The 16383-nt window shown below is 43.6% G+C and overlaps 1 pseudogene; it reads left to right on the forward strand.

Moving 5' to 3' along the window:
- Positions 1–13455: 13455 nt before the first annotated feature.
- Positions 13456–15454, forward strand: LOC149163690 (F-box/kelch-repeat protein SKIP6 pseudogene; annotated as a pseudogene).
- The last annotated feature ends 929 nt before the right edge of the window (positions 15455–16383 follow it).

The raw sequence follows: 16383 nt of genomic DNA on the forward strand, positions 1-16383 counted from the left end.
AACTTTGAGAACATAGTAATTAGCCTTGCACACCACTGTAATCAATCTTTAGTCTTCATTGAGTCACACTGTTTATAGAATTGAATCTTCATTAATCAGCCCACAAAAATCCACAGTGATAAACCCTTACACATCACATCACATGGATCAACCTTGCACATCACATCACTTTAATTAGCCTTGAAATTCCATCACTGAGATAAATCAACCTTCAATTGACATCCAACCTTCATAGCCATTTGACATCAATGCCAACATTTCCAACATTCTCCTCCCCATTTTATGGCTAGGGTCAGGAAGCTAGCAAGCAACCTCATCTAAGAGTTCAAAATCTGAATAGGCATGTCTTCCTTGACTAACATGTCTCTCCAGTTGTTGAATATTTGTCTGTGCACTTTGATAGATTGCATAATGGTATGTAATGACCACCTCCTAGGTTTGCACACAGCACGTGATCGGCTATGTTGGCCACTCCTCCTTGCCCCATGACGACCATGCCCATGTTGATGTAACATACTAACCCCAACCACCAATAAATCCCCACAATACTAGAAGTTAAGATAACATTGACTCCACGAATGCCAAAGAGATAACAACCCCTCTAAAGTATACAAAGGATGCAAAGAACTGGAGAAATCTACCCCCACAATATCTTTCCCAAACCAGAAATACACTACCCCCCAAGCTATAGCCCTAATCGGGCCGCACAAGTGCAAAGAAGGATGATAACACAATGCCCTGAAACAAATTTGCTAAGTAATCCATCTGCTTTCCTGAACACCATTCAACCTAGGTAGAGAATCCAAGGCTCAAAATACTAGAAACCCCTGATGCAAAGGGCACAAAGTATCCGCAGTCCCCACTAAATATTGAATAAAAAGACCCAGACCACACCAAAGGAAAGCATAAAATAAAAACTTAGACACTTGAAGCCAAAGAACTAAGATTACCTTATAAGACCCACAAGGAGACTAGAGTTGATCATCTTCGAGAACCAAAGCCTACATTTTATGCCTTAGGGTTCTGCCAGTCGTCCACAAAAGCCTCCCAATTGGCATGCATAAACTTCAAACTAGTAATCCCATCATTGCCCTAATCTCCAATGATATCATCACCTTCTTCTTGTGCCCATAAAAATAGGGAGTTACTACCAGTGGAGCGCGCATAATCAACTTGAAATCCAACCCGCCAAATCCAAATTGGGAATTCCCAAGTCACCACCCAATCCTTCCACCATCCAACCACACAGCGCCAAAAAGCTAAAATCCCAGAATGTTTGTTAGTCCCACCTGCAACTGAGGGATTCTATTCACATGGTACAAAATCCTTCCTCTTCGCAAAGAAGTTATGGAGGAACAATCTGGAACAAAATGAGCCATCCACTCAAATAAATCGTTCATCGCATGCTTCGTGCATGGGGGGAGGGGGCAAGCCACACCCCACCCCACTTTAATGACCTTGAAAGTAAGTGGGGTGGCGAGTGAGAATCAGTGGGATGACTTTAATGATATCTTTTGACATCTGTGCTTCCACCCCCATCGGGGAAAACTTAAATAAAATTAATTATAAATCATAAAAATATATTAAAATTTAAAATATTCAATTTCACATTCAATTAAATTTTACACAATTATAATAACAAAAAAAATTCATTTTTCTATTCAACATAATATATCAATAAACTTAATCTAATAAATCTAATTTTGAAATGTGTATATATATATATATATATATATATATATATATATGATGTATATTTATTATATTCATGAGATGTAAATTAGTAGATTTAAGTTTAGTTATGACTAGGCTTTAGGTTTAAATTTCATGAAAAAAGGTCTTATATTCAAATTTTATGGGGAAGGTGTTGATTTGGGGTAGCATCATATGTGATCTAGCCACAAAAATTAGTGGAGTGGCTAAAGCACATGAGATCTCCAAGACCCAGAAATGGTTTGGGCAGAATCTAACTGATTTGGGAGACATTAAAATAATTAATATTTTTAATGGAGTTCCTAAGTATAAACTTAGGAAAAATAAAATATTAATGGGTATTAATATAAAACTGGGTTAGAATGGTCCATAATTCATGGATCAAGCCAAATCTAATCTTAGCTGTTGATTAGAGATTTAATCTCGGTCGTTGATGGACCAACGAGAAAAGTATAAGAGAAGGCTTGAGGGTCAGTTGGAGAACACACTGAGAGAGATCAAGAACTCGATTTTCTCGGGCAGGGTTTGCTGAGGAAATTGAGTGAAGTGATCTGAGTTGTAGTTGAGGGGCAGTGAATACATAGTAGAGAGGCAGAGTTGGTACCGGGAGGATCAGCAGATGCCGAGAGAGGTTGACATAGAGCTAGCTAGAGGCCACACAAAGCCAACCAAAGGCCATGTAGAGGCAGCCAGGAGTTGCACAGAGCCAGATATGGTCAGCATGTGAGATGTAGAGGCTCCAGAGGCTGATACATAGCCCCGAGAGGCTGAAACTGGGCCAGATTAGCTAACACTGGGCCAATGAGGCTGACGCAGGCCCTAGAGGCAGCGCTAGGAGATTTTTGTGGGATAGATTGGAGCTGGAGAGTTGGATAGGGTGACACAGAGCAGCAGAAGCTGTATTGTTGCTGTGGGATCATTCATTCAATGATTTAGCCGGAATATCTATCTTTGATTGAGAGGTACTACTACTAAGGGCATTCTCTGTCGGGTGAGCCATTTCTGGCACCCTGGTTGTATTCTGAAACTGCATAATAATAAAACCCTCAGAATAGCTGCACCAGTTTTCCTGCATTGGGTTTTTTCAGGGACATTAATCCAAAAACAATGGTGTCACTTGTGTGCTTGTTTATTTCAGTTGATGATTTGTATGTGTTGATACTGTGCTTGTATTTATTTTCAGTATTTACATGGTAAATAACTTGTTAAGTAAATGAACAAGTAGGAAGAAATAAATCAGATAGTATAGGAAGAATTTCTAATGGGTAGACTTAGAAATTCCAACATGGTATCAGAGCAAGGTTGTAGATCACAGGATAACTGAAGGCATCAGCCGAGCAGAGCTACAACAATAGAGACAACTGTCTCGAGTGACAAAAGTTGTTCCTAGCAGAAAGCAGCAAGGAAGGGGTGACGCAGAGAGCTTGCGTCATCAGTTTGAGCCAGGAAGAGGATCAACGTTGAGGTAGAGAGGAGCAAACCTGACCTACGCAGTGCCCGTTCATCTTTCTCAGTCAAGAAGGAACGACGTTGTGGCCAAGAGGTGCAGATTTTTCTGGTGCCAGGATTGCGCGGAGCCTAGAGGCTCTAACCTTCAGATTGTCGGGGCATAGGAGGCTGTGGGTAAGTTGCGGAGCAAAGCTAGTGGGGTACTGTGGTTAGAACAATATCTAACAGGGCAAGACCAAGGAGGAGGGAGTTGCTGCTGAGGATTTCTAGCCGAGAAATCCAGATCAGTGGTGCAGTTGCACAAACAGTCAGAGTGGGGAATCTCGACATTGGCAGAGGGATTTCCAGAAGGGAAATAAAGGCTCAGAGGGAGTCAAACCGAGAACTTACAGACGAGAAGTTGAGAGACTCAACAAGATTCGATCAGAAGACTTACAGGAGGGAAGTAGAGAGACTCGAAAGAGTCGAAAGAGGAGCAACAAAATGGTAGTGAATGGGCTAAGAGATTAGGATAGACTGGACAGAGCCTCGAACTTCGTAGTTTGGAAGGCTAGGATCTTGTCCATTCTAGAGAAGTATCGCATCAAACACTTCGCCTTGAAAATGATAGTGATCCCAGTTGACCCGTATGAAAATGAGAAGTATGAGGAGGCAATCGCAAGGGCTAAGTGCATCATTCTTGATAGGGACAAGGATCATGTGGTACCACATATTGCCGAGAAAGGCACGAAAAATGAGATGTGGGATGCCATGAAGAAATTGTATCAACATACTTCAGTGCAGACAAAGATGCTTCTAGAAAATCAGCTGCAGTCATACTAGATGCAGAGGGGAGAGCAGATAGATATCTTCCTCAGGCGATTGACAGAGATCTGGGACCAATTAACTTCCATAGGGGCCACGCTAGATGAGGATATGTTGGTGAGGACCGCATTAAATGTAGTCTCAAAGGATTGGGAGGTATTTTTCCAAAGCTTACTGGGCAAGGCAAGCCTTCCGGATTGGGAGGAATTGTGGGAGGCTCTTCGTGAAGAAGAGATGAGACCACTGACCAAAGCGGGAAGCAGCGGCAAGGGGTCGAAATAAAAAAGGAGGAAGAGGAGGATACTACCCTAGCATCTGCGGGAAAGCAGGAGAAACGGAAGAAGAAGGACCTTTCCAAGCTCAAGCGCTTCCAATGTGGGGAATTGGGTCACTATGTGAACCAGTGTCCAAGGAAGAAGAGCAAGGGAGAGGCTTCTGAGACCAAGGCAGTGCCATCAAGGGCGGAGAAAGAAGTGGAGATAGATGACGACTGTTCCATGAGTGCTCATGCGCCACTTGAGAGGAGGTGGGGAGACATTGAGTTGTAGTTAAATGGACTACAGACCATGAGGGGCAGGATCCTCGAGGTACCCAACCTCTTGGATTATACCTTGCTATGGGAACCCCGAATAGGAGTATCAGGACTAGCAGATGTAGGTAGAGACACATGCGGATGGAGTGACAGAGGTTGCTACAGTGCAGGAGTCATGGGACAACGTGAGGCAGCAGTGCGAGATGCATGGAGTTGTTGCAACAACACAGAGATCAGTCGAGGGAGCACTTGTCAGTGATAGAGGGAGCTTCAACATCGGGAGTGTTTCTAGCCTGACAGAGATGTCATAATTGGGAGGATCAGTTACTTCTTCTCAGTAACTGAATTGCAATTCAGTAGTTAGTAGTGGCAGTGCTATGGGTAACACGATGCAACATGATGAGAGGGGATGCAGTGTAGATGCAGTAGTGGCAGTGGCAGGGCCATGGGCAGTAACACGGATGCAGAGGGAGCTATCGTACGGATGCAGCAGTGGCAATGACAGGGCCATGGGTAGTAGTACATGATGCAACAATGTAGAGGATGTTGGGAGAGGAGGCCTAGCATCAACACGGGGATCGATGCTGGATGATCATGGTGATACTCAGTGAGGAGTATTACTAGAGCACAATCTTCGCTAAGAGAGAGTGTTGATTTGGGGTAGCATCGAATGTGCTCTAGCCACGAAAATTGGTGAAGAGGCTAAAGCACATGAGATCTCCAAGACCTAGAAATGGTTTGGCCAAAATCTAACCGGTTTGGGAGATATTAATATAATTAATATTTTTAATGGAGTTCCTAAGTCTAAACTTAGGAAAAATAAAATATTAATGGGTATTGATATAAAACTGGGTTAGAATGGTCCAAAAGTCATGGATCAAGCCAAATCTAATCTTAACCATTGATTAGATATTTAATCTCGGCCATTGGAGAACACATCGAGAGAGATCAAGAACTCGACTTTCTGGGACAGGGTTTGCTGAAAAAATTGAGTGAAGTGATCTGAGTTGCAGCTGAGGGGCAACGAATACATAACAGAGAGGCAGAGTTAGTATCGGGAGTGTCTGCACAGAAGTCAGGAGAGTTTGACGTAGAGCCATCTAGTGTTAGGGTCCCACCCTAACCCCCTTATTTATGTCATGGGGATCACGTCATAGTCAAGAGTCAATAAAGCCCATATTAATATTTGTAAGTGGTTAACCCACAATTAATGACGGGACCACAGTTAGTTGCAAATGGGCCATAGTATTAGATAGATGGTATTAATAAAACCCACGGTATTGGCCCATGGTATTGCATGTATGAGTCATATATAAAGGATAGAGACTCCCTGCGAGGAGCATCGTGTCTTATTTTGTAATCAAGCTCTGCTCTATTGGAGGTTGCCCCCTCGAAGAGGCATGTGAACATTGCTCTTTGAATAATAAAATCATTACTATTCTGTGTTCTGGGTATCTTTTCTTCGCATATTCTGTGTTCTGGGTATCTTTTCTTCGCATATTCTGTATCTGGGTATTATTTTGCAGGTTAAGAGCATAACAAGTGGTATCAGAGCACTTTCCAGGGCTCGGTGGGATCTCCAATTTTTAGCAAAATTTTTTTGGCTAGAGACGTGTTCCGGCGTCTTTAAACCACGGGATCTGTCGTTAAGCGCATAAACCTGCGGATTTGGGGAGGCATGCACGCAGGAAATACAAGAGGTGGTCACGTCTGTTGGACTCCCTTGTAACCCCTGTGGGTACCCCTTCGATCTGAGATCTTCTGAGGCGCTTAAACCTGCGGATTTGGGGAGGCATGCACGCAGGAAATACAAGAGGTGGTCATGTCTGTTGGACTCCCTTGTAACCCCTGTGGGTACCCCTTCGATCTGAGATCTTCCGAGGCGCTTATTGGTGATCTAGCCCATCAGCATCAGGACGACGAGCTGAGCAAGGTGGTACCATTCAATTTATTAGAAAAAAAAAAATTTGGCGGTCCCAATTGTTCATCAAGTTGGTGTATGGTAGAAACTAGAGCTCAAGCGATGGCCAATGAAAGGCTAGACAAAATTGAAGAAGATCTGAACAACCTCAACCGTCTGATTGGCGGACTAAGTATCCAGGTACAGAAAGTACTCGAGAAGGGCAAGGAGCCAGCCCAAGTGGAGGAGTCTAATGGCCATGAATACCATGAGGGTGAGTCTAGCCATTCTCCTCATGTCTGGCACACCCATCCACCACCCAGTCAGCGACCTCCCAAGTTGGATATGCATAAATTTGACGGTTCTCACACGTCCGCATGGCTAGCACAAATGGAGCAGTATTTCAAATTGAATCGTATCCTAGATGAGGGGACTAAGCTTATGGTGGGAACCATGTATTTGGACAATGAACGATGGCAATGGGGGGAATGGCATCAACGTTGCAATGGACCTTTTCAAAATTGGGCCCAATTTACCAAAGCTCTTCGAGATCGCTTTGAACAGGAAGACTCTTTTTTGGGGCGTCTCACTAAGCTCCGACAGACGGGTACAGTGGATGAATATATTACCGCTTTTGAAGCCTTAGCCTTCCGCACTAAGGGTCTCACAGATGAGTTCTACACGGAATGTTTTATCAGCGGTCTTAAAGAAGCCATCAAAGCTCAAGTTCTACTCCACCACCCTCCCACATGGACGGAGGCTTGCCAGGTAGCTCGTAAGGTGGAACGTGCAATAGCAGCGCAATACAGCCGCCCCAATTTCCCCGCTAAAGGTCGTTCCCCACAAGCTCACAACACGACTTAGACACTTAAGATCCAAAAGGTGTCACCTGCGGAAATGGCCGAAAGAAGGAAGCAAGGACTATGTTACTACTGTGATGAAAAATATTCCCCGGGTCATAAATGCAAGGAGCCCAAGTTTTTTCAAATAGATGCCACTGACTATAGCTCCACCGAGGAAGATCCACCACTTGAGGAACCGGAGGCGATCGAAGAAGACAACCAAAAGGAGATTGTATCTGACGAACCAGTTATTTCGCTAAATGCGTTGGCAGGAATTTCTTCCCCTCAAACTCTCAAAATCAAGGGTTTTCTTAAACATCGCCCAGTAGTAGTCTTGATTGATAGTGGAAGTACCCATAATTTCATCCATCAAAAAATCGCCGAAGCAGCGCATTGTTTTGTACGGGCAGTTTCTAACTTCCAAGTCCAAATTGCAGATGGGGGCACAATGAAATGTGAAGGCCACTGTGAAAATGTCAAACTTCAAATGGGGGATTATCAGTTGAAAACCCACATGTTTGCCATACACATGGGGGGTTGCGACATTGTCCTAGGCGCTGAATGGCTCCGCACTCTTGGGCCAATCACAATGGATTTCCAGGAGTTATATATGAGTTTTAAGCAGAACAACTCCACACATACCCTCCGTGGACTCCAGGCGGGAGCCCCCTCTATCATCAGCTCGCATAGGATGGAAAAATTGTTAAAAAAGGGCCATCATGGAGTGGTAGCTCAATTTAATGCCATCCAAGTAGTCGAAACCATGTCTCTGCCAATTCATCCTGAGATGCAGCAGATTTTAAATAACCATCGGATGGTCTTTGACAAGCCTCATGAGCTTCCACCCTCGCGAGGGGAACATGATCATAGCATCACCTTGGTTCCAGGGGCCCAACCCCCAAATGTGCGGCCATACAGATATTCATTCCCCCAAAAGAATGAAATAGAAAAAATCATCAAGGAATTGTTGGAAGCAGGTGTCATTCGTCCCAGCATTAGTCCTTATTCATCCCCAGTGGTCATGGTCCTCAAGAAAGATGGGGAGTGGCGGATGTGTCCCGACTTCAGGGCCCTCAACAAGTTGACAGTCAAAGATAAATTTCCCATCCCGGTGGTTGACGATTTGCTGGACGAACTCAATGGGGCTCAATTCTTCACTAAGTTGGATCTTCGCTCCGGCTACCACCAAATTCGCATGAAGGAAGTCGACATTCCCAAGACGGCTTTCAGAACTCATGAAGGCCATTATGAGTTCCTGGTCATGCCATTTGGTCTCTGTAATGCCCCTTCTACTTTTCAGAGTCTTATGAATCACATCCTCAAACCATATCTCAGAAAATTTGTCCTTGTCTTCTTCGATGACATTCTCATCTATAGTGGCACTTGGGCAGCACATCTTCAGCATGTAGATCTACTCTTGCAACTGCTCCGCAAGCATAAATTATTTGTCAAGATGTCTAAGTGTTCGTTTGGCATGGAAGAAGTTGAGTATTTGGGCCACATTGTGGGGCGTGAAGGTGTCAAGGTGGACCCCAAAAAGATCCAGGCAATGCAAGAATGGCCTCAACCTAATACCTTGAAGAGCTTGAGAGGATTTTTGGGTCTCACAGGCTATTATCGTAAATTTGTCCGCAACTATGGCCGCATAGCGAAGCCCCTCACTCAACTCCTAAAGAAAAATTCCTTCTTCTGGAACGAGGAAGCACAACAGGCATTTACCGCTCTAAAAACGCCATGTGTTCCACTCCAGTCTTAGCACTACCTGACTTCACCAAATCCTTTGTCATTGAATGTGATGCTTCGGGTACAGGTATTGGGGCGGTCTTAATGCAGGAAGCGCGACCATTGGCCTTCACAAGCCAACAACTAAGTGGAAGGAATCTGGGCCAATCTACCTACGAGTAGGAAATGATGGCCATCTTACATGCAGTCGAGACCTGGCGACCTTACTTATTGGGGCAACGTTTCCAAATCCGCACAGATTATCACAGTCTTAAATATTTTTTGGAGCAATGCCTATCCTCCCCACAACAGAATAAATGGTTAGCCAAAATGCTGGGATATGATTATGAGATCATTTACAAGAAAGGGAAAGACAACAGTGTAGCAGATGCATTATCGCGCCAATTTGAGGAGGAAAGTACTCTGCTCACAATTTCCCTTCCCATTCCAGACTGGATTGAAGAGGCTCGCAGGGAATGGTTTTCACACCCAGGGCTCTCCCAACTCATTTCTCAATTGCAGGTAGATCCTAATTCCAGCAAGGGCTACTCGTGGCAGAATGATATTCTTCGCTACAAGGACAGAGTCGTAATATCACCAACATCCACCCACAAAAGTCGCATTTTGGCAGAATTGCACTCATCTCCCATTGCAGGACATTCGGGCTTTCAGAAGACATATGCTCGCACCAGAAGATCATTCTTTTGGACAGGCATGAAAAAGGACATCCTTACTTTCGTAGCAGAATGTGATGTCTGTCAACGCCACAAAGGGGAAATTGTCAACACACCACGCACATTACAACCATTGCCCATTCCGGTATCAATTTGGACGGAGGTTTCTATGGATTTCATAACAGGTCTTCCAAAGTCAGGGAACAAGTCAGTCATCATGGTGGTTGTGGACCGACTGTCGAAGTATGCTCATTTCTGCGCCCTACCCCACCCGTTTACACCAACTTTGGTTGCTCAATCTTTCATGGATCAGATCTTCAAATTACATGGCATGCCCACTTCTATAGTGTCCGACCGCGACCCGATCTTCACCAGCAATTTTTGGTAGGAACTCTTCAGAATACAAGGCACTCAACTCAAACTCAGTACTTCATATCATCCGCAAACAGATGGTCAAACCGAAGCCGTCAACAAATGTCTAGAAACTTACCTTAGGTGTTTCACTTCAGAAAAGCAACACCTTTGGGCACAGTGGTTACCTCTGGCTGAATGGTGGTATAACACCAACTATCATGCCACCACCAAAATGACTCCCTATGAAGCAGTCTATGGTCAACTTCCGCCTTCCCCTACTTCTTATCTCAAGGGGTGCTCCAAAGTACAAGCAGTGGATCAACTCCTACAACACCGCGCAACCATGCTCGCCCATCTTCACGAGAATCTTCATCAAGCTCAGAACCGCATGAAGCAACAGGCCGACCAACATCGCTCAGAGCGCCAATTTCAAGAAGGGGATCAGGTCTTTTTGAGGCTGCAACCATATAAGCAAACCTCACTCAAAGACAAGGGTTGTCAAAAGCTCTCTCCAAAATTCTACGGACCATACCAAGTACTTCAGCGCATTGGAGAAGTGGCTTACAAGTTGGCTTTGCCACCTACGGCAAAAATCCATCCAGTTTTCCATGTATCGTGCCTCAAGAAAGTGATTGGGAACAATTGCCGAGTTCAAACCAGTCTACCTGAATTGGACGAAGAAGGGTCAATCTGGCTTCAACCTGAACAGGTTCTAGACACACGAGACAGGCACCTGCGCGGCCGCATGATTAAGGAAGTCCTCGTCAAATGGAAAGACACCTCTCTGGAAGATGCAACTTGGGAACCAACCACTATTCTTCAGCAGTTTCCGCAGCTTCAGCCTTGAGGACAAGGCTAGTCTTAAGGGGGAGGGCATGTTAGGGTCCCACCCTAACCCCCTTATTTATGTCATGGGGATCACGTCATAGTCAAGAGTCAATAAAGCCCATATTAATATTTGTAAGTGGTTAACCCGCAATTAATGACGGGACCACAGTTAGTTGCAAATGGGCCGTAGTATTAGATAGATGGTATTAATAAAACCCACGGTATTGGCCCGTGGTATTGCATGTATGAGTCATATATAAAGGATAGAGACTCCCTGCGAGGAGCATCGTGTCTTATTTTGTAATCGAGCTCTGCTCTATTGGAGGTTGCCCCCTCGAAGAGGCATGTGAACATTGCTCTTTGAATAATAAAATCATTGCTATTTTGTGTTCTGGGTATCTTTTCTTCGCATATTCTGTGTTCTGGGTATCTTTTCTTCGCATATTCTGTATCTGGGTATTATTTTGCAGGTTAAGAGCATAACATCTAGAGGCCACGCACAGGCAGCCAGGAGCTGTGCAGAGCCAAAGAGGGTCAACGTGTGAGACGCAGAGGCTCCAGAGGCTGATGCAGAGCCCTGAGAGGCTAATGCTGGGCCAGTTAGGCTAACGCTGGGCTAGAGAGGCCGACGCAGGCCCTAGAGGCAGCGCTGGGAGATTTTCGTGGGATAGATTGGAGCTGGAGAGCTGGATAGGGTGACGCAGAGCAGCAGAAGCTGCATTGTTGCTGTGGGATCGTTCATTCGGTGATTTAGTCGGAATATCTATCTCTCATTGAGAGGTACTATTGCTAAGGGCATTCTCTATTGGGTGAGCCATTTCTTGCACCCTGCTTGTATTCTGAAACTGCATAATAATAAAACCCTCTGAATAGTTGCACCGATTTTCTCGCATTGGGTTTTTCCTGGGACATTAGTCCAAAAACAACGGTGTCACTTGTGTGCTTGTTTCTTTCAGTTGATGATCTGTATGTGTTGATACTGTATTTGTATTTATTTTCAATATTTACATGGTAAATAACTTGTTAAGTAACTGAACAAGTAGGAAGAAATAAATCAGATAGTACAGGAAGAATTTCTAACGATTAGAATTAAAAATTCCAACAGAAGGGTGGAGGATGGAAACCAGTTTTGTGGAATTAAACTATACTAAGGGCATCCAAACCCGGCCAAACTTAGCACAATCCCCATAATAGCAATAGTTTATCATAGAAACTACCTTTGAAAAATTAAACTATCCAACAAAACATCCAAATTCAACCAACCTTTCAGATAAATAACATCTTAATAATAAATACAATTATATTACAAGAAAGAAAGAAAGAAAATGATTTTAATGTCCACGAGGCTAAAGATAGCCTATGGGATAGATTGCTTCTTCATCTGGTTGATGTATTCAACCCTTTTCCTGTGAAGCTTCACAATAAACACTCTCAGCTTCTCGACAAACCATTCGCTAAATAGATTATCCCAGGAGCTGGTTGTCAGAATATCTGCATAACTTTCCCTGTTGTCTTTAAAGGTCTTGCATTCTAAAATGAAGTGTTTTTTTGTTTCCACTATTCTGGAAGAACAAAAAATACACACTCTTTCCTCCCACACTTCTTTTGGCCTTTTCCAGTGCCCTATTTCACAACTGAGTTAATGAGAATTAGTCCTTAACTGAGTAATAAGAATTTTGACTCTCCAAGAAATATTGGGCTCTATGTATGTTTTTTGTTGATGATTATAAGTGAGATTAAACACTTCAAGAAAATATGTCTTCTTTCTATTTCACAATATGTCATTAAATACAACCTTAGGTCATCTGCCCTCTTCCATTTGCTCATTTTTTTTTAAATACCTTATGACTCACGCCATAGCAATTGCTTCAATAGGAACAACCCCTATTTCACTTAACAAGATAACATAAGGAATTGCACTTTTAATTTTGAATTTGTTTGTAATCAAACGCTTCTGGATTTTCTCAATTTGTTTCCACTGCATGTCGGATGCATTGCTGGCCCACAGTTTACAGTGGTAGAGAATCACCAGATTCACTAAAAGCCCAAAAAATAGTTTGAGTGGTTTTCCAATCTCATAACTCCGCCTCTCTACACCTATTTTGAAAAGCATAAAATGCTTTCCAACCTCCCAAAGTTCTTTTCTTTCTATAGCCACCCCAACTTAGATTTTTGTTGAAGTCAATTCCGAGGTATTTGTAATCCACAACTTCTTCCAAAATGTTGTCTTCAAAGTAGAACTTATGCTGGTTATGTTTTTTTGTTTAGAGAAAACCACTACTTTCGTTTTGCTAATATTAACTTGCATCCCCCACACTTCTACAAAAATGCTCAAAGAATAATGAATGCTCTTACAACAATCAAAATAAAATAATATGCATAAAAAAAATACCTTATAACAAACTTGCAACAATCAGAATAAAATCATATACGTAATAAAATAAAATAAAATAAAATTAAAAAAATAAAATAAAATAAAAATAAAAATAAAATACCATCACCCCCTTCCTTAGCCCCACCCTCCCTCGCCCAAAATATACTCAAAGTACTTATAAACGTGAAAACTATCATAAAATCTAAATAAGCTATGATATGTGCGCAATGCTAACCGAAGAATCATCTCTGGTCACACAAAGTAGCATATATATTAGATCAGATGTATGCCATGTGCAACTGGCCCTAGCCCAAGCCCAAGCCTCCCTCGCCCAACATATACTCAAAGTAATTATAAACGTGAAAACTAACATAAAATCTAAATAAGCTATGATATGTGCGCAATGCTAACCGAAGAATTATCTCTGGTCACACAAATTGGCATATATATTAGATCAGATGTATGCTATTTGCAATTGACAACTGAAGTATCTCGTCCCACGAAATGGCAGCAGGTGCGTAGAGCAACCCCCCTTCATACGTGGTTTTTGGTTGTTTTCGTTTTTGATTGGGAACCTCCATGGATGGTGGAGTTCTTCTCCCTGGTTTACCAGACGATGTAGCGGTAGCCTGCATTGCTAGAGTGCCCAGATTCTTTCACTCCACTCTAGCCCAAGTCTCAAAACCATGGCGTTCCCTCCTCCAATCACCGCTATTCTTCTTCACAAGGCGCACCCTCAACATCCAACAAGAATACCTCTACATAATGCTTAGAACCCACACCTCCTCCTACAAATGGTATGTTCTGCAAGAACACTGTTCTCAGAAGAAGCTTTGTATACCTCTGCCCCCTATGCCCTCCCAGCCAGTGGGAGCAGCCTGCACAGTCTCCGAGGGCAAGATATTTCTCATGGGCGGTTCTGTGAACGACGTTGCATCTTCCACCGTGTGGGTTTACAATTCACATCACAACAGGTGGGGGGCTGCCCCTCGCATGAGGGTCCGCAGAGAATTCGCTGCAGCAGGAGCCATTGATGGCAAAATTTATGTATTGGGTGGGTGCCAGCCGAGCACTTGGGCAGGATCCACATCGTGGGCAGAAGTGTATGACCCCTGTAGTGAGGTCTGGAGCTCGATCTCCAGCCCACCCGAGATGAGGGAGAAGTGGATGCACGGGAACGCGGTACTGGAAGGCAAGCTTCTGGCAATGGCAGATAGGGGAGGAGTTGTGTTCGATCCTGTGACCTCCTCTTGGGATAATGTTTCGAAGAGGCTGGATATTGGGTGGAAGGGCAGGGCTGCTGTGGTCGATGGGGTTTTATTTTCTTATGATTTTTTGGGGAAGATTAAAGGTTATGACCCCAGGCAGGACAGGTGGCTTGAGCTGCAGGGGGTGCAAAAGTATTTACCTAAGTTTTTGTCTGGTGCCACTTTGGCCAATGTGGCAGGGAGACTCTATGTGGTGTGGGAGGGTCAGGGATCTAATAAGGAGACTGATCTGCTCTGTGCTGCCCTGGAGGTTGACAGGGAACCGAATGGGGGTTTGAGAGGCACGATACTCTGGTCTCAGGTTATCTTGTCTTTCCCAAGAGGAACCTCGACAGTTCAGTGTTTGTCGCTTGGACTCTGATAAATTGGGACAGGGAAGGAGATTTTACAGCCCTTGAAACTATTCGAAGATGCCACAACATTGGTAGATGCCACAACATTGGTGATTTGACTGTATAATTCCTTGACTTCAGAATTATCATGTTACAGTGTTGGTCTGCGTTGATGATGCTGTGTCACCGAGTTGACTCTTCAATTTGGGTTTGCGAATTCGTTGCCTGCGTGGTGTGAACTTTGGCTCGATCCTTTCGGATATATGTAGCTTACTCAAATTTGGATATGGGAAGGTATGCTTCTAGTATGCAAGTATTTGAAGAGGCATAATTGCATTTCAATTGATCTAGGTAATGAACGGCCAGTTCTCGGATGGCTATGTGTACTAGGCAGATTGGACGAGCATCCAGAGGATTCCATGAAAATGGGGCTGGTGACATTATATGATGTGGTCTCCTTTGCTACCAAAAGAGTCTATCTTGAATTCTCCTTGTTTTTTGTCTGCTATGCATATATTTGTACTTTTATTGTATTTTTCATATTTTTACTGTTGAAACAAAAATACTCATTTTTTTGAAATGCAACACCACTCATTGTCAATCTGATCAAGAAGATGTATTACCAAATGTAATGAAGCAACCTTTTTCAGTGCTGGAAGAAACCTTTAACCATGACTCCTGTTGATTGATGCAACGTTGTTCTGGTGCTTTGTTTATTTATCCTTTTATGTTCTTATTCCTAGTGTCTTCATGTATCATCCATTTAATCTTTGTTCATCTGCTGCTCAGAAAATATCTCCTCATTTAGTATATCCTGGTTGAGTAAAATTGTCTGTTTGGAACACATTCAGCAGAATTGAAAGTTTGCTGTCCATCAAGCTGTGGTCCAGCAGCAAGTTGGAGTGCTTGCAACAATGACTCATGTACAAACCCTGGGAGGCTCACTTCCTGTGCTAACACCACTGTCTTTTTAACAATGCAGTTAAGGTCAGGTGCAAGGCCTGGGTGATTTTTATGGAGTAGGATTTTGATGCCTCACTGTTACAGCTCTTAGCTAGAGATAGTCTGTATCGAGCAGATAGTGTATATAATTTATACCCTCTCCAGCCATTTAAGAAACTTGGCTATCTTCTAGCTCACAGAATATGCGTGCAAGTTTCTTTGGTAGATGAAATACTTGCAAGTCAATATAATTCATTTCATGAGACATTTATGTTTGCTGTGAGACAGGTTGCTGTGCATGTTACCTTTCCGTTCATCTTTTAATATAAAACATCGGAATCAAATCAGATAGACATCTGGTCTGCAAACCTGCCCCATTAATCATGTAGTAAGTAACCTCTGTCTGTCGAGATTGGTTAGTCCTCACAGTTCAATTAATCTTCATGTTGTGTGTGGAGCATGATTGTACAAAGGTCTTTGTTTCAGCGGGATGTATACCACAGGAAGTCTTGTACACCCCTCCACGCGGGGGGGTGCGGGGGGACTTGTACCCCCGCGGGGGTCCGGGAGGCCGATCCCCCCAGCTGGGGGGTCCGGGGCCAGCGGTCCCCCGGTGGGGGCTCGGGGGCGCTGCCCCCGAAGCTAAAAA

Source organism: Pinus tabuliformis, chromosome 5_1 (genome assembly GCF_031772625.1).
Source record: "Pinus tabuliformis cultivar Carrire ecotype Pingquan chromosome 5_1, CPIR1, whole genome shotgun sequence".
Taxonomy (NCBI): Eukaryota; Viridiplantae; Streptophyta; class Pinopsida; order Pinales; family Pinaceae; genus Pinus; species Pinus tabuliformis.